The following is an 18938-nucleotide window of genomic DNA, read 5'->3' on the forward strand; positions in this document are numbered from 1 at the left end:
GGATATCATTTACTAGGGCTTGGAAGACTGCAGGTGCATTGCTGAGGCCGAACGGCATTACCCGATACTCGAAGTGGCCAAGTGGTGTCTTGAAGGCGGTCTTCCATTCATCCCCCTCTCGGATTCGGATAAGATGGTAGGCATTCCAGAGGTCTAATTTGGTGAAGATGGTTGAATTCTGGACTGGTTCAAAAGCAGATGATAGTAAAGACAGAGGATATTTATTTTTGATTGTTATTTGGTTCAAACCTCTATAATCGATGCAGGGATGGAGGGATCCATCTTTCTTTCCCACAAAGAAAAATCCAGCTCCTAATGGAGAAGAGGATGGGTGAATGGTTCCAGCTGCTAAGGATTCAGAGATCTCCATAGTTTGACGTTCGGATTGGGAGATGTTATAAAGTTTGCTTGTGGGTAGGGGTGCTCAAGGAAGGAGGTCGATAGCACAATCGTATGGTCGATGAGGTCTGAGCTTTGGAATTACTGAACATCGTTTTCAGGTCATGATATTCTTCAGGGACCCGAGTAAGATCTGGCGGCTCGTCCTCCACAGGATCCACTAGAGATGATTTAGGGGAGACAGCTGACTGTAAACAAGAAGAGAGGCATTTAGCGGACCAGGAAGTTATACGTAACTCAGACCAGTTTAGATGTGGGTTATGTATTTGGAGCCAGGGAAAACCTAAAACTAGAGAGTTGTGATGGATGGGAAAAACAAAAAATTTAATGTACTCTCTGTGATTGCCCGAAAGGACTTGTTCCAAACTCTTGGTGCGATGAGTGATGCGGTGAAAAGACCTTCCATCCAGGACCTGATTTCATCCAGGACCTGAACCTGAAAGGGGTTTGGAGAGGTTCCACCTCAATGCGTGCTTGATTAACCAATGACTGGTCTATTAGATTGTGCTCACACCCAGAGTCAATGAATGCAGACAGTTTTAAGGCTTCTTGGTTATTGAACAAGGTAGCAGGTAACATAAATCTGGAAGAAGGCTTTCTGTGAGAATGGTCCGCCTGGCCCCCCTCTACTGCCGACGGACCCCATCTTTTGGCCGTAGTGGACAACGGGTGATAAAGTGATCTGGGGACCCACAATATAAACGCAATTTAGACTCTCTGCATCTCAGTCGCTCTTCAGGGATGAGTCTGGCGTGTCCCAGTTGCATGGGCTCAGGTTCAGAGTGGCTAGCAGGCGGTGACCGAGAGGTGTGGGTAGGAGGCAAAGAGCTAGCTTGTGGTCTTTTGGTTAATATTTTAGACCGAGAATAATGTCAGGTTCATCACAAAAAGAAGAGAATGACAAACAATTAGTTATTTTACTTGCTGCGAGGAGAACGGACAGAGATGCACTTTCAGTTACAAATCTCGTACCGCTCTGAAAACCATCTGTCCGCACCTCTCTGATTATTATCTTTGGGGGTTCCCTAGTTACAATAAACATTGCTCTCTAAAGGATGGGAAAAACAGCTGCAACGTATACATGTCATAAACACCATTATCTTGTAACAACACACTTCCACAGTCTCCCCCATCTCAAGATCAGTGTGTCTTCTGTTCGGCACAATCAGCCACCCTCTTTATGACACCCTCATCTGTGACTGCTTCCTTCTAAGCTCCACCTTTGATCCTTGCCTGCAGACAAACTCATCACATCCTTACTCACACATACATCATGAAAGGTTATAAAGATCAAATAGTAAAGTTAATAGAAAAGGAAAAAAATCTAAGATAAATCTATATACAATTATTCCAACATTTCCCCCCTGTTTATCTTATATTTGCTCATATTCTCATATCACTTAAACAGCCACTCCATTTGGATTTTTAACTGTAAGATCATTTTCATGAGTACAAAGACAATTATACTCAGAGGCACTTACTGACATTTAAATCCCAGAATCATATAGAGATGGATCTGGGTACAGGTCAGAAAAGTGGTCAGTCGCATCCACATCATCTTCATCATCCTGATGTTTAAGTAACGGATAGAGTTGGGTAACTCTGTCTTCCATAGGAGAAATAGCTGTGGTGATGAGACGGTTAAGAAGAGAACGAAGGCAGGGAATACAACAACATCCACACAATGTCAAAAATTGCAGCAAACACTGCAAAGGAAATTATTACTGATGATACTAAAATTTTATACTTCCCAAACACATCCAGCCAGGAGTCCAACATCGAGGTGTCTACTCCATAATGCTCCTTCATTTTGCCACTTAGAGATCTCAAACCTTCTATGGCTTTAGTGAGGCTGCCGTCAGCAGCAGTGTTGTTAGGTATGAATGTGCAACATTTTTCTCCAAAAATGGAACAAACTCCTCCTTTTTCAGCTAACAACATGTCCAAAGCAATTCTATTCTGGAATGCCATCAGGGAAGTTGAAGCCAATTGATCATGGACAGCTTCAAACCCGCTTTGTGTCCAATTTCTTAGTTTTTGAACGTTGTAGTGAATATAGTTGATCCTGTCTACGTTTTTGTTCATCGTACACCACCAACAGATACTTGATTCAAACCTTGTGGCTCTGTTATGGTTTGCGAGTAATAGGACCCCACAATGTAGACGAGCAGGCAGCGTGATGGTAAGTGAAAAAGGATTTAATGACAAAAAACAAAAACTCACTCACAGCAGGAGACAAGAACAAAACAACAAACGGGCAGGCGAGACAGGCATGGCATGATCCGAAAACAAGACTTGAGCATGAAAAATGTTTCTGGGATAATTGACAGGTGTGTATTTATGGAGTGTGACCAGGTGAAACAAGAAGACAGATTAATAGATGCAGGTGATCCAAATTAACAGAACAAAACGTAGCTGGAGCAAAACAGAGACTCTTGAACACAAACTAACAGAAACTAGAAAAAACATGAAGCAAAAGCATAACCAGATCCAAAAACCAAACTTGACAAAACAAGAACAAGACGACAAAACTAAAGCATGACCAGGAAAATAAACTGAAACATGATTCAAAACTTGAACTGTGAAAAACATAAGAAAAATCCCGAAACCAAAACCCAAACAACCCTAAATCATAACAGGCTACTTGATCAGTTAACTTATCTTCATCTATAGCATCTATACATGTAGAATCTCCCTCAGTCTGGCAAGCTGCTGCTCTGCACTTTCTATTACGCCAGTCATGTGGGTTTACACTAGATCATCTACTGACATAGGATATACTAAAACTGGTAACAATAAAGTGACTAGAGCACAGAGTCCCGTTACTTTTGAAGGTAATCGAATCAAATAACCTGTCGTCACCACACCACCACCAAATGTCTTCTCTAGAGACTGGTTTAAAATACTTATTTACTTTTACAGTTGTAGTACACCATACTGCAGTGAGATTTCCCAATTTATTGCCTCTCTCTGTCATATTTATACATGTGTAGTTTCCAGTGGTGACCCGTTTATGGAATACTGATTTGTCCTTATGTGCTCCAATTACAGGAAAAACAAAATCCCAGTGCTGACACATTTCATTAGGATTGGTTTGATTCATCACTTCCATCACACAGGGTTGTGGTATCACAGCTGGAATTACTTGTAATAAAAGCCTGGGACCCATACACACAACACAATCTCTTTTAGTCATTAGTTAAGTACCATATATCTGTTATAATCCTGTCCTTTCCATCCTCATTTGGTCAAGTTAATGAGTGGGATCAGCACTACAGCTGTGGTATTGGCTCGTTGCATGATGTGGCTACACAACTTCCACTAATCGGAAGTTGTGAGGGCGAGTACTTCCTGTTCGGTTGTTCGCCACTTAAAGCAATGACGCTGTACTACACCCGTTGCCCTCAGGACCTCCCAAAAGTTTCAGTCAACGATGTTCTCCGCTTGATTCGAGCCTTATCATCAGCGCCACATTGCAAAAAAGAAAAGGGCTTCAAGTTTTATGTGTCGAATTACATTGACAACTATGAAGGTAAGCGTTAAACACATTCAGTCACTGTTCAGCTAACTAGTTTAGGTCGTATCTACTTTACAACTTTTTTTCTACTATAAAACCAATGCGTTATCGCTTTCTGCAATTATATGAAGTCTGTTTTAACCTAACCTCAAAGTCGTAGTTTCAGATTTCTACCCTGTTACCCTGTTTTATTGTCTTAACCACAGTGTCCAACAAGACTCATCAGGGAGAGTGAGCATCAGGGCGGTCTGTTACAGATCCATGCGAAAGCACGATAAGCCTCATGAACTCAGAGTAGAATCAGAATCAGAATCAGCTTTATTGCCAAGTTCGTACATACAAACAAGGAATTTGCCTCCGGTACACTTTGCTCTTTTGTTCTGTTTTTGCATTACAGAATATACAAATTTACAATTTACAATGTACAATATACACATATCTAATAAAAAAGGTGCATTTGCAACATCTGTATGCTGTTGTTCTGTACTCTATTTAATGTTCATCAGAGAAACAGCCTGGGGGAAGAAACTGTCTCTGTGGCGGCTGGTTTTAGTAAACAGTGCTCTGTAGCGGCGGCCTGAAGGTAAAACTCTAAACAGTTTATGTGCAGGTTGTGTGGGGTCGGCAGAGATTTTGGCAGCTCTTTTCTTGACCCTAGACCTGTACAGGTCCTTCTCAAAATATTAGCATATTGTGATAAAGTTAATTATTTTTCATAATGTAATGATGAAAATTTAACATTCATATATTTTAGATTCATTGCACACTAACTGAAATATTTCAGGTCTTTTATTGTCTTAATACGGATGATTTTGGCATACAGCTCATGAAAACCCAAAATTACTATCTCACAAAATTAGCATATTTCATCCGACCAATAAAAGAAAAGTGTTTTTAATACAAAAAACGTCAACCTTCAAATAATCATGTACAGTTATGCAATCAATACTTGGTCGGGAATCCTTTGGCAGAAATGACTGCTTCAATGCGGCGTGGCATGGAGGCAATCAGCCTGTGGCACTGCTGAGGTCTTATGGAGGCCCAGGATGCTTTAGCTCATCCAGAGTGTTGGGTCTTGAGTCTCTCAACGTTCTCTTCACAATATCCCACAGATTCTCTATGGGGTTCAGGTATGAAGAGAGTCAGGTCGAGCTGGAAGGAGCTCTGAAGGAGGCGCGTGCTTTGAACACAGAGATGCTCAAAATGAAAAACTCCTATGCAGAAGCTCTGGGCCACCTGGAAACCCTGAAGAGAGAGAACAAGAACCTGCAACAGGAAATAAGTGATTTGACTGAGCATATTAGTGAAATAGGAAAGACAATTCATTAACTGGAGAAGGGTAAGAAAACTGCAGAGAATGAGGTCAGGAGCAGGAATGATGCCCTAAGGAGACGGACCCCTGCCCCTAAGTACCAGGTTGGGCAGAAAGTTTGGCTCTCCGCCAAGGACCTACCATTAAGGGTAGAATCCCGGAAGTTGGCACCCCGATTTGTTAGACCTTTCCCAATTTCCAAGATCTTCAACCCTGTCGCTGTACGGCTGAGATTACCCAACTCTATGAGGATTCACCCCACGTTCCACGTTTCTCAGGTCAAGCCCTTCGTGGAGCCCCGACTTAGATTTATGCCGCTGCCTGCTCCCTGTCGGACTATTTGAATTTTGGTTGTCGACCTTGTTTCCTGCATCTAGTTTATGCCTCTGCCTGCCCCTTGCCTGACACCTCTTGTTCCGATCGTTGACCCTGTTTCTGTCCTTTGATTATTGAGCCAGCCTAGCCCTCGGATTATTCAGCCCAGCCTGGAGTCACTTCTTACCTGTGCTGTGGAGATCACCGCCTGCCGCCCACTGAGGTCTCCCCTCTGGGTTTCAAGTGTTACCTGTGTGACGTTTTCCTGTGGCTGAATAAACCTTTTAAACTTTCAGTACTGTCTGGCTGAATCTTGGGTCCGCCTTTTTCTGATTCATAGCAATATACAATTATTCCAACAATTTCCTTCTGTCCCTCATCCTGTTGTCTCTGCGGGTTGCCAATGCAATAAAATCATTGAGTTCCTTGGGTTCATCCAATAAAGCAGGTTAATCTTTTAAAGCTTCATCCAAGGATTGAAAAAAATGCTGCTTTAAGGGCGTTAGAATCCCGGGCCGAGGCTGCTGCCATGGTTCGAAATTCTATAGTGAATTCAGTTAAAGGTCTATTTTGCTGTTTCAGTGTCCACATGTGGCGACTCTCATTAGTTGGGTCAGACTCAGAAGAAAAAGTTAACTTAAATTCTTGAATAAAGCTCTCAAAGGAGCTGCCGAACTGGTTACAATCTGGGAATCTGGCCTCTGCCCAACGGAGAGCTTTACTTGTCAATAGCCCTAAAATGTAAGAAATCTTTGCATCGTCATGAGGAAATGAGTGTGGGGACTGGTTGAAAACAAGAGAGCATTGAAGCAAAAAGTGACGACAATTATCCACCTCTACAGAAAACTTCTCTGGGTCAGGAGGAGTTATGTCACGTCCCAGGGACATTTTTGTGACACGGGGGGTCCTACAGTGCCCCCTGATGCAGTGGAAGTCTTGGAAAGCTGGGTTTGCTGTAGGAGAGAAGCCATTTGTTCCAGCTGGAGGTTTGTTTGTTTCTGTTGCTCAAACATAGCTCGGAGGGTGGATTTGTGAGACTGGATCTGGTGGCTGTGTTCTGAAATTGTTCTCCTGAGAGTCTCTGCTGGGTCAATTTGGCCTGAGTGTTCTGTCGTCTTTTTGTTTATTGACTTGACCCACATGCAGAGAACACTCAGGAGACAGAGAACATGTTAAAGAGTTTATTTTGATGAATCGATATGAGAACAGGTACTGGATTGCACCCACTGTGTGGAGAGAAGGCTTGTTAAGTGATGGGAAACAATAATAAAATTTTCTTGATGAACTCTTTCTAACTTACTGGGTGGATGGATGGAGCTTTGCGTGAGAGGGAGACAAAGCGGGGCCGGATGGATGAATTCTGAGCCTGCTTGAAGTGGTATTCCACTAGATCCTTCACACAGCATACAGAGGTATGATCATTCACACAGCACACACAGTGGTGAGGTTTCTCTGAAATTTGTTTTCTTACTGAATGACGAGTACAAGTGCCGGGCTCGGAGTCAAATACGTCGGAGGGCGGACAGGGTTCGCTAGGCTCTTGAGCCAGAAAGGAGAAGGTTTTAGCAGCCTCCAGCTGGAAATGGAATCCAGGAACTTCACTTAGAACTTGAGACGAGGAGATCAGCACAAACGAGGACTCAACTGAACCAAAACCGGACTGGAGTCAAGGCTGGAGAAAAACATAGAAAACAAGGAAGGTTATTTGGGATCACAAAGGAGCTTAGGAAAGCTATGGTTGGTTTGGCCAGCATTTGTTACCACAATTGGCAAACACTCAGGCGTAGGAGTGCTGGCAAGCTGCTCTCTTATACTCCTCTCTGATGAGAAATTGCGAGCACCTGTTCCTTCTCACCTCTGGAGCTCAGACGGCATCTAGTGGTAGAATAGTGTAAGCAGCAGGCAAAAAACAAAGCCAGACTCCAGAACCCCGACACCCTTTTCTTTGTGAGTCTTTTCAGATTGAAATGTCACTTAGTTAAGAAAGCTTATCTGTGTGTAATTTAATCTCAATTTAATTTCAGTATAGATACAACTGTTCTGTGAACAGAATTCTCAATTGGGTCTATAAAATAAGTGGTTTAGTTGAAGTAACCTCATTACCTCACTATAAACATTGCATACAGTGAATGTTTGATCATCTTCCAATTTATTCTGAGGTTTTTGTGGAGCACATGGAGACAGCTTTACTAAACACATCGTGTGGTTTATCCCCAGTGTTGTACCATTTCACTTTAACAAGAACAACAGTTCAGTTCAGCCAGGATAAAATGAATGAGTACCTTTCAAAGTTCACTACCTAACTATTCTGACCCAAGGATACAGCTCCAACATAACCAAACTGTTGTCATATTTTGTCTGAAAAAAACTTTTAAAAAATACATATACCATGGTGTCATTCACAAATTAGCATATTGATAATGCACTTATTGATTATGCCATTGCCTCACATCTGTTTTATTCCCTCATATTTGCTCACATAAACTATATTTTAGAGTTGCTCATTTTCCAAAACAGCTGTTTTTATTCACTAATTGTAATAAAAATAATTGTCAGAAAAAACTGTTGGAAAAAAACAAGTCTGAAATTTTGACAAAATAAAAAAAGTCTATTAATATTGAGCTTGTAATTGCAGTCACCTTTAGCCTTCATCAAGTCAGCACATACTGGATATGGTATATGTTTGTTGTTTTGCCCTTTAAACGTTTTCCCATTACAAACACGGTAACGCTGAATAACTGCCTGATACTGAAAGTTGAGGACTCTTGGAAAAGGGGACAGAACCACTCACTCAATGTACATTTTTAATAATTCGACTGCCAGACAAATACATCCAAATAAAACCGAAAATAAATCTGTATATGTAAATATATATAAAATATCATATGTAAAAAGGTGATCAGGTAGTTAAAAAGCCACTATGTTCCTTTTTAACAAAAATGTTGAAAATTTTTATGCACATTAGCTGACTTAATTAAATACATGTGTGCCGTTCTTTCATCTACTCACCTGCAGGTTAGTCTGAGAGAAGAGTTGAAGTGTAACAGATGGGAAGAGAAGTGTAACAGCTGCAGTTCCTCTGTTAGTCTTTGCTGCCCATAGACAATAAACCCAGGGTGCAAAATACCCCCCTCAGATTAACATGTTAGTTTTAATTCTTCTCATTCCAGTATCCCTGCTAACAGATATCACCACCCTAACTTATTAACGCTGTTTAAAACTACAAACAGTGGTTGTGAAAGCTTCACAATCCTAATCAGCCGATCTCTAAACTGGCAGTGCTGAAAAGCAGAGTTGGACACAACTTTTAGAAGATTTAACAGTGTAAAAGAATTGAATAGGGACAAGAGCTTGATTTAGAGGAAACACAAAGAACTGGTGCTAGGTAAGCACAAGCATCAGTTTAGCACTATGGCAAAATAACTGTTGGAATGACTTTTTCCTTTGAATTCTACCCTTCACTTTCCTTTCCTCCACTCCACAATATGAAAGACTAGTAAGTGCATCTGAGTTGATAACAATAGGTGTGTTTGTTCAAGTAAGTGAGGACATTGTCTTTTCTTATTTAGCTTTGATTTAGCTATGTCCAAGAAAGACAGCACCAGTTCCTGATATCGACAGTGTTGCTGTTTGAAGTGCTTCTTTAAGCTACTGTTACACTGTTTCCTCTTTTGCCTTTTATGAAAATCGTGTGTTAAGCAGGTCTAAGGTCCAGTTTTTTAGGATTATAAAGTCTTGTTAAGTTTTCAGATCAGCAGCCTGAAGAAATTATGTATGCTATGGCAGTTATTTATGGCATAAAAAGGGTGATGCCAAAGTGTTATTTAACGAATGCATATATCTTCCTATGCCTTTAAAATACAAGGCTGATACATAATGGTTTGAAGGAAGTTAATTATATAATTGATGTGCCAAATTGTAGAGTGTGCCCTGCTCTCAAACATTCAGTGCAGAAGGTAGGCACCAGTCATTCTGAAAGGGTTTAATTTGATATTGACATACAGGTCCTTCTCAAAATATTAGCATATTGTGATAAAGTTCATTATTTTCCATAATGTCATGATGAAAATTTAACATTCATATATTTTAGATTCATTGCACACTAACTGAAATATTTCAGGTCTTTTATTGTCTTAATACGGATGATTGTGGCATACAGCTCATGAAAACCCAAAATTCCTATCTCACAAAATTAGCATATTTCCTCCGACCAATAAAAGAAAAGTGTTTTTAATCCAAAAAACGTCAACCTTCAAATAATCATGTACAATTATGCACTCAATACTTGGTCGGGAATCCATTGGCAGAAATGACTGCTTCAATGCGGCGTGGCAAGGAGGCAATCAGCCTGTGGCACTGCTGAGGTCTTATGGAGGCCCAGGATGCTTCGATAGCGGCCTTTAGCTCATCCAGAGTGTTGGGTCTCGAGTCTCTCAACGTTCTCTTCACAATATCCCACAGATTCTCTATGGGGTTCAGGTCAGGAGGGTTGGCAGGCCAATTGAGCACAGTGATACTGTGGTCAGTAAACCATTTACCAGTGGTTTTGGCACTGTGAGCAGGTGCCAGGTCGTGCTGAAAAATGAAATCTTCATCTCTATAAAGCTTTTCAGCAGATGGAAGCATGAAGTGCTCCAAAATCTCCTGACAGCTAGCTGCATTGACCCTGCCCTTGATAAAACACAGTGGACCAACACCAGCAGCTGACACGGCACCCCAGACCATCACTGACTGTGGGCACTTGACACTGGACTTCTGGCATTTTGGCATTTCCTTCTCCCCAGTCTTCCTCCAGACTCTGGCACCTTGATTTCCGAATGACATGCAGAATTTGCTTTCATCCGAAAAAAGTACTTTGGACCACTGAGTAACAGTCCAGTGCTGCTTCTCTGTAGCCCAGGTCAGGCACTTCTGCCGCTGTTTCTGGTTCAAAAGTGGCTTGACCTGGGGAATGCGGCAGCTGTAGCTCATTTCCTGCACACGCCTGTGCACGGTGGCTCTGGATGTTTCTACTCCAGACTCAGTCCACTGCTTCCGCAGTTCCCCCAAGGTCTGGAATCGGCCCTTCTCCACAATCTTCCTCAGGGTCTGTTCACCTCTTCTCGTTGTGCAGCGTTTTCTGCCACACTTTTTCCTTCCCACAGACTTCCCACTGAGGTGCCTTGATACAGCACTCTGGGAACAGCCTATTCTTTCAGAAATTTCTTTCTGTGTCTTACCCTCTTGCTTGAGGGTGTCAATAGTGGCCTTCTGGACAGCAGTCAGGTCGGCAGTCTTACCCATGATTGGGGTTTTGAGTGATGAACCAGGCTGGGAGTTTTAAAGGCCTCAGGAATCTTTTGCAGGTGTTTAGAGTTAACTCGTTGATTCAGATGATTAGGTTCATAGCTCGTTTAGAGACCCTTTTAATGATATGCTAATTTTGTGAGACAGAAATGTTGGGTTTTCATGAGCTGTATGCCACAATCATCCATATTAAGACAATAAAATACCTTAAATATTTCAGTTAGTGTGCAATGAATCTAAAATATATGAATGTTACATTTTCATCATTACATTATGGAAAATAATGAACTTTATCACAATATGCTAATATTTTGAGAAGGACCTGTAGATGGATGGACAGACAGACGGATGGGTGGATGGATAATTTTGCACTTCCAGTGGAAAACTGCACTGATTGTCTCAAAACCGGGAAGAGCAATGCTTGATGTCAAATATTTTGGAGCATATCAAATTCCATTAGGATCCATTCAATGCTACAAATTCAACTACATGTTTTGACTGAAGTGTTGATTTAGAATAGGTATTTTTGTATATCTTTGACTCTGTAATAAATGTTTAAAGTATAGTCATAAAAGTCAGAGCTGCAGAAAAATCAGAACTTTTGATAAAATATTGTGAGAGAATGTCAGCTAACATGAGTGACTCATTTCTGCACCCGAATTGCCTCCTAAGGCTGTTTCTGAGGCGGCAGACTGGATGTGTTGTTTTTCCCAAGTGAAGCTGCCGCAGAAACAACCAATCACGATGCGTTTAATGAATTGAGAGGACAGTCCAGGTCGTGGTTCATCAACTCCAGAGCAGAGTCACAGGAAACAGCACAGAAAAGGGAATATGCATCAGCATAAACACAACACAGAGAGCATTTTACAACATTTACTAGATTTAATGTTCTTGGTCAGCACTTTGAATTGTGGCTGTTTTATAGGTTCACAGTCATGAGAAAAATATTGCACATACCAGCACAAAATAAAAATGTTCTTTGCTACACCTGAATCATGCAGGAAAACTAACCTATGATAAATCATTTTAAAACCTTTTCCACCTTTATTGTGCGAGACATCATACTGCCAAAAATATTCACTCACCCATCATGGCCACTAATTTAGATGTTGAAGACACTTTCATGGCCACTTCTGTGTGAAATCCAGCACCTGGGCATCCATACTGCTTCCACAAACATTTGCTAAAGAACGTTTTGCTTTCAGGAGCTCAGTGAATTCCAGCGTAGTATTGTGATAAGATGCCACCTGTGTATCACTAATAATTATTTTCACAGTCATCTGGGTGTGGCACAGTCAAGTCTGGCTTTGGCAGTTGCTAGGAGAATGGCACTTGTTTGACTTCAGTGTGTAGATTGGATTATGGTGTGAGGCTTTTTTTTGGCTGTGTAGTTCCTGTGAAGGGAACTCTTAGACCAGTTTCCTGCCCCTTACTTTGTGGGAACAGTTTAGCAATGGCTCTTTCCTGTTACAACATAAGTGTTAACCAGTGCACAAAACATTTGATCAAAGATTTCATATGCAATAAATCAGAGTGGGGACAGCGAGCTAGGTCTTCTTGTCCAAAATCAGTGTCTGATCTCACAAATGTACTTTGAAAGAATGGTCAAGATTTCCCATAAACACATTCCTAAACCTTGGAAAGTCTTCCCAAAGGAATTAGCACTGTTATTGTTGACTGTACAAAGATTTTCTAAGGTAGGATAATAAAAATGTATGTCTGTTCGCTCAAGCTAATTGTAAAGACTATGATAGGTATATATGATAGACTACAGATTTCTTTTAGGCAACTTAACTTCTTGTTATGGGGAAAATGATTTTGGGTTACAAGGTCACCTAGAAGACCCTGAGTGGGTTGTTGATATTCCAGTCAGTAATGAAGAATTGTCCAGTTTTTTTCTACACACTGAAGTTGTTTTGTTACATTTTCTGGTTTTCAAACTTAATTTGGAGCCTGTGCCTCAGACAGTTGTTGAAGTGGTAATGAAACATGTAGTGTGATATCAAACTTGCTAAGTGCTAATTAAAAATCAGCACTCGTGTAATTTTCTTCACTCAAATATATTTATACAGTGTTAACAAATTCAAATGGTTCCCCAAAAATACTGAGGACTATACAATTAATAATATCCAGGACATCTTGATCAGTTGTAAAATTGAAAAACAAAACCAAAACAGTGTTTTCTTAGAGAAGAGCAAAACCCAAACCCAAGTATAAAGCTTGACTTTTTAGGTGCTGCATAGTAATTCTTAATCTATTTTATATGAAGATATCTTATCCTTAGTAAAACTCTGCCAGCACCTTCATCTTCCCCAGCAGTGCATTGTAATATTATTATTAAGATTCCAACTGCAGCTTCTGAAGGTAAGAGTTTCTGACAGTTGAATGAATCTCCATTTGACTGATCTGGATACTGTTCATCAAAAATGTCCTTCTATAAGATCCTTATATCTCAAACTGAGCCTGTTGTAATTTATTTTACATTTGCCACAAACAATAAAGTCTTACTACCTCCACTTGCAACAACTCTGTTTTGAATCAATTCACCACTTTGCCAATTTATATACAGGTCCTTCTCAAAATATTAGCATATTGTGATAAAGTTAATTATTTTCCATAATGTAATGATGAAAATTTAACATTCATATATTTTAGATTCATTGCACACTAACTGAAATATTTCAAGTCTTTTATTGTCTTAATACGGATGATTGTGGCATACAGCTCATGAAAACCCAAAATTCCTATCTCACAAAATTAGCATATTTCATCCGACCAATAAAAAAAAAGTGTTTTTAATACAAAAAACGTCAACCTTCAAATAATCATGTACAGTTATGCACTCAATACTTGGTCAGGAATCCTTTTGCAGAAATGACTGCTTCAATACGTCGTGGCATGGAGGCAATCAGCCTGTGGCACTGCTGAGGTCTTATGCCCAGGATGCTTCGATAGCGGCCTTTAGCTCATCCAGAGTGTTGGGTCTTGAGTCTCTCAACGTTCTCTTCACAATATCCCACAGATTCTCTATGGGGTTCAGGTCAGGAGAGTTGGCAGGCCAATTGAGCACAGTGATACCATGGTCAGTAAACCATTTACCAGTGGTTTTGGCACTGTGAGCAGGTGCCAGGTCATGCTGAAAAATGAAATCTTCATCTCCATAAAGCTTTTCAGCAGATGGAAGCATGAAGTGCTCCAAAATCTCCTGATAGCTAGCTGCATTGACCCTGCCCTTGATAAAACACAGTGGACCAACACCAGCAGCTGACACGGCACCCCAGACCATCACTGACTGTGGGTACTTGACACTGGACTTCTGGCATTTTGGCATTTCCTTCTCCCCAGTCTTCCTCCATACTCTGGCACCTTGATTTCCGAATGACATGCAGAATTTGCTTTCATCCGAAAAAAGTACTTTGGACCACTGAGCAACAGTCCAGTGCTGCTTCTCTGTAGCCCAGGTCAGACGCTTCTGCTGCTGTTTCTGGTTCAAAAGTGGCTTGACCTGGGGAATGCGGCACCTGTAGCCCATTTCCTGCACACGCCTGTGCACGGTGGCTCTGGATGTTTCTACTCCAGACTCAGTCCACTGCTTCCGCAGGTCCCCCAAGGTCTGGAATCGGCCCTTCTCCACAATCTTCCTCAGGGTCCGGTCACCTCTTCTCGTTGTGCAGCGTTTTCTGCCACACTTTTTCCTTCCCACAGACTTCCCACTGAGGTGCCTTGATACAGCACTCTGGGAACAGCCCATTCGTTCAGACATTTCTTTCTGTGTCCTACCCTCTTGCTTGAGGGTGTCAATAGTGGCCTTCTGGACAGCAGTCAGGTCGGCAGTCTTACCCATGATTGGGGTTTTGAGTGATGAACCAGGCTGGGAGTTTTAAAGGCCTCAGGAATCTTTTGCAGGTGTATGCCAAAATCATCCGTATTAAGACAATAAAAGACCTGAAATATTTCAGTTAGTGGGCAATGAATTTAAAATATATGAATGTTAAATTTTCATCATGACATTATGGAAAATAATGAACTTTATCACAATATGCTAATTTTTTGAGAAGGACCTGTATGGCACGCCGTTCAAGAAATTATTGAGTCTGAATATATTGAATGAACCTTGAATATATACAATTAAACTCTGAATATATTGAATGAAAGTCTGAACACATTGAGTGAAAGTCTGAAAATACTGAATTAACCTTGAATATATGGAATAAAACTGAATATATGGAATAAAATGAATAGGTGGGCGTGGCGTCAAGGACTTATGGATAATTCACATCGACATGTACTTTTGTGGAAATGTACACTACTCTTTACATGGGATTTTTTACGAAATAAAAAGTATTATAACTGCTTGGCTTTAAAAAGTAGCTTTTCTTATAGTAACTTTTGTGATGTAATGTTGTTGCTCAAGAAGTAAGGAGTGTGTGGATTTGGTGGTAGATAGCACTGTTTACTGTGTACTGTTGACTCTGACAGAATATTTAAGTTTAATATATATAAAACAGAAGTATTTTGTCAGTCCAAGCCCTTTGATCGAGCCCTCTGACCACCACCAGCAGGCAAGGCAAGTAAGTCCTTGGAGTTAGCTGAATCACTCTTAAGCTGAAACTCCTTGGCAGGAATTTTAAAGTTAGGAGTTCTCTGAAAGGGCTCTGAGAATCTTTGAGACTACGGGCCCTGAATTGTATGGACAGAAGTTTATTGTGAATTTTCTTTAATCCACATTGGGACAACTCAGACTGTACCATTATTTGGTGAAATGTCTCTTACCATGTTGCATCTCAGCCAAATATAGTTTAGCTGGATATTGGTTCTCTGTTTCTATGGAAAATGGTAGAGTTTAAACTTGTTTGTTTCTGGTCAGATTCCAGAAATCTACCCTGCCTTATCCATGTGTTGATGTGTACTTTGGGCGGTTGGAGCAACCACATGTGTTCCCGTTTCAACCATGCTAATGTCATAATGAGAATCTGGATGTAGTCCTGCTTTTTGATTATATCTTTAACTTTTTGCAGTGCATTTGTACCATCTTTAGCAGAACAGTCCCACAGCATGATGTTACAGTCACTCTTCCCATTGTGAGTGAAAGTAAATTTCTGACAGAAATATAAATTACACAAGTAATTGTCTTGAGAAATTTTCTACATTGATGATGGTTTAGGTCTTCTGTAGACTAAAATCTTACTTTTGCCCCCTTCTGTGGAATGGATTGTCTTGTAACCATTATTTTGGTGGAATGCTCAAATGATTCATAATTTGGCAGTGACTCTGTTTTGACAGTTTAATTAACTCAAATTGATGTAGGCCATCTGTTTCAAAAGTATGTCCGAATTTATTTCAAGCCTGTGGAATAGTGAAGAAAAAGAAACACCTTTTCTAATTGTTCTCCAGAAGATTTTGTGTGTTTTATTTGAGTTTAATGATTAAATATGAGAAGTCCATGACAGTAAACAAAAATTATATTCTTTCTAGGTGTCAGCCAAATTATTTGAAAGCTCCAATGGCATCTATCCACCATTCTGGCCCTTTTTCTTCCTTTCATACAGTCTCCTTAGTAGTTCTTCAGGGCTGCCTATTAGGACCCCTGCTCCTTCCTCCCTATATAAATAACAGTTTTTGACAGTTTATGAAATGCTGAATGATATGCTGAGATAAAATTATTATTTATTAGTCATATAAATCATTAGTGTAAATCCTCAAATTAGTTCAGTTAAGCATAACTTGGTGCCAAATGTACAAAAAACAAACTTGATGAAATTTGATTATACAATGAAAATTGTTCAAGAGGCTGAAAACATAATGGTACCATCGTATATGCATTGAGGCATTTTTATAATCCGAATTTATAATTTAAATCTCATATTAAAAGATATTTGTCTAAGGCTGCATTCATTCTCCAGATCTTAATATAAAGTTCAATTTTTTTCCATTGTTGTTCACATTCTGGTTTCAGTGTGACCAGCTCCAGAATTAAAAATCTTCAGCCCTAAAGTGACCCACATGCACAAAACGCATGACACCAGCATGTGTGTATCAATTTAGAAGTTGTTCGTCACTTGGTGCCGATAAAATTAGAACTAGATTCACCAATAATGTCTGCTGTAGTGCTCGTAAATACTATTGTGCAGATACTTTTATTTTGAAGAAACAGATTCTAGTTTAAGGAGGTAGCAATGTAATTAGCTTGAAACACATGTAAGTATTTCTGCACAGAAGATGAATAAAGGCATTGTGAATAATTAGACATGCAAGCCCAACAACAGAGTGGGTGAGCAATTATTAAATAGAGCCACAACACCTGCTATGCTTTTTTTAATCCATTGTTTTCTTTTGATCTTGCCCCCACCCACTTCTTGTGGTGTAAAATGATGAGTCTGACACAGGGAAACGTCGGATAAATAGCAACATGACCACTCAGACTGAGGTAGCTTTGAAAAACATCAAATATATGCCTGATTTAGAATCACAAATGAAAGTGGCCCCTGCCTGATTTGAAAAAAAATTTCTGTTGAAAAAGTTTCTGTTGCCATAAAAAGTCTAAAATAGATATTACATAGGCAAACAAATACTGGATTCAGGGCAATTTGCCATCAATGTAAATGCTGAAACATGATTTTTTTTTTTAGAAAGGAACTTTGTGTTATGATTTGGGGTTTTTTGGTTTCAGGTTTTCTCCTTATATGTTTTTCACTGCTCAAGTTTTGAATCATGCTTTTGTTTATTATTTTTCTGGTCATGTTTTAGTCTTGTTCATGTTTTGTCAAGTTTGGTTTTGTTATATATATATATTAGAGTATATTAGAGTCTCTGTTTTTGCCACAGCCATGTTTTGTTCTGTCTGTCAATTAAGTTTATTCGGTTCACCTGCTCAAAGGTAATCTGTCCCCTTGCTCCACCTGGTTTTCACTCCATGTATACACACCTGTTCAGTTAGTCATCGCGGAAACATTTCTCAAACCAAGTCTTGTTGTTTTTTGATCATGCCATGCCTGTCTCACCTACCCTTTTGTTGTTTTGTTCCTGCCTTCTGTTGTGAGTGAGTTTTTGTTATTAAACCTTTTCACACTTACCATCACGCTGCCTGCTCGTCTGCATTCTGGGGTCATATATCTCGCAAGCCATAACACTTTGTCTGAACTGTTTCTGCAACTTTTTTCCCTTTAATGATCTATGTTGTGCTCTTTTTGAATACACCTTGCAAATACCTAAAGAGTTTAAATACCATCTAGAATTGTGCTTATATTTTATTATTGACTGTGAAAAGAACCGACAATTGCAAGAACTGCTTAGCCACACTAGTCACACTAACATTTTGTTAGACCGCCTTTACAGCACAAATTGCATGTGGCATCATTTCAATATGCTTCTGTAGTTAACATTTTCTTCATGGCATTTTTACCTTGGAATATGCCTGCCCCATCAGGAAAAAAGTAATTCACTTATGGAAAAACCTGGTTTTCACATTTATTCAGGTGACCTGCTTCTTTGGGCACATAATATTGCTAAACCTAGAACTGTCTAGAACGAGCACCACCACCACCACAGACTTGTACAGTAGGCAGTAGGTATGATAAGTGCATCACTTCATGTGCCTATCTTCTTTTCCTGATGTGTCTATCTGGAACAGGGTATCTGATCATGTAGTCGTCTGACTACATGACCTTCAATTGCTCCAGAGTCCATGTTTCACACACCCTAGTAAACTGAAGTCAGGCTCACTGATCAGTGGTTTTCTTAAGGCAACAAAGCCCTTTAATACCAATCCTTTGAGCTCACTTTGCATTATGCACTAGGACCAGGAATCAGGAGATATAATGGGACTGTTGATCTTTCTGCTGTTGTTTTCTTTTTGATTTTATTTCACCAAATGTTCAAGTGATTGCCAATTACAATTATTCCAGATTCTTTCTGACCACATTTGTTCTGTGAGTATGATGGTTTCCTAGTATCCTTTCTGTTTTAACAATGTTGACTATGTGGACAGGTGTACATTTCTTTTTCCAATTTTAGCTGTTTTAATTACCACCATAGTTTTGCTCTTTACTGTAAATATTTGGATCTGTCTAAAACACAGCAATATTATTTCAAAGACAACAGGATTTCTCT

General features: G+C 40.0%; 1 long non-coding RNA gene across 1 annotated transcript; it reads right to left on the reverse strand.

Annotated features, from left to right (window-relative positions):
- Nucleotides 1–4970: 4970 nt before the first annotated feature.
- LOC124871903 lies at nucleotides 4971–7285 on the reverse strand. The gene is made up of 3 exons (XR_007039151.1): nucleotides 7015–7285; nucleotides 6378–6936; nucleotides 4971–5182 (listed from the first exon to the last, which is right to left on the reverse strand). It is a non-coding gene; the product is annotated as an uncharacterized LOC124871903 (long non-coding RNA).
- Between the last annotated feature and the right edge of the window lie 11653 nt (nucleotides 7286–18938).

The sequence above is a fragment of the Girardinichthys multiradiatus genome, chromosome 7, assembly GCF_021462225.1.
Source record: "Girardinichthys multiradiatus isolate DD_20200921_A chromosome 7, DD_fGirMul_XY1, whole genome shotgun sequence".
NCBI lineage: Eukaryota > Metazoa > Chordata > Actinopteri > Cyprinodontiformes > Goodeidae > Girardinichthys > Girardinichthys multiradiatus.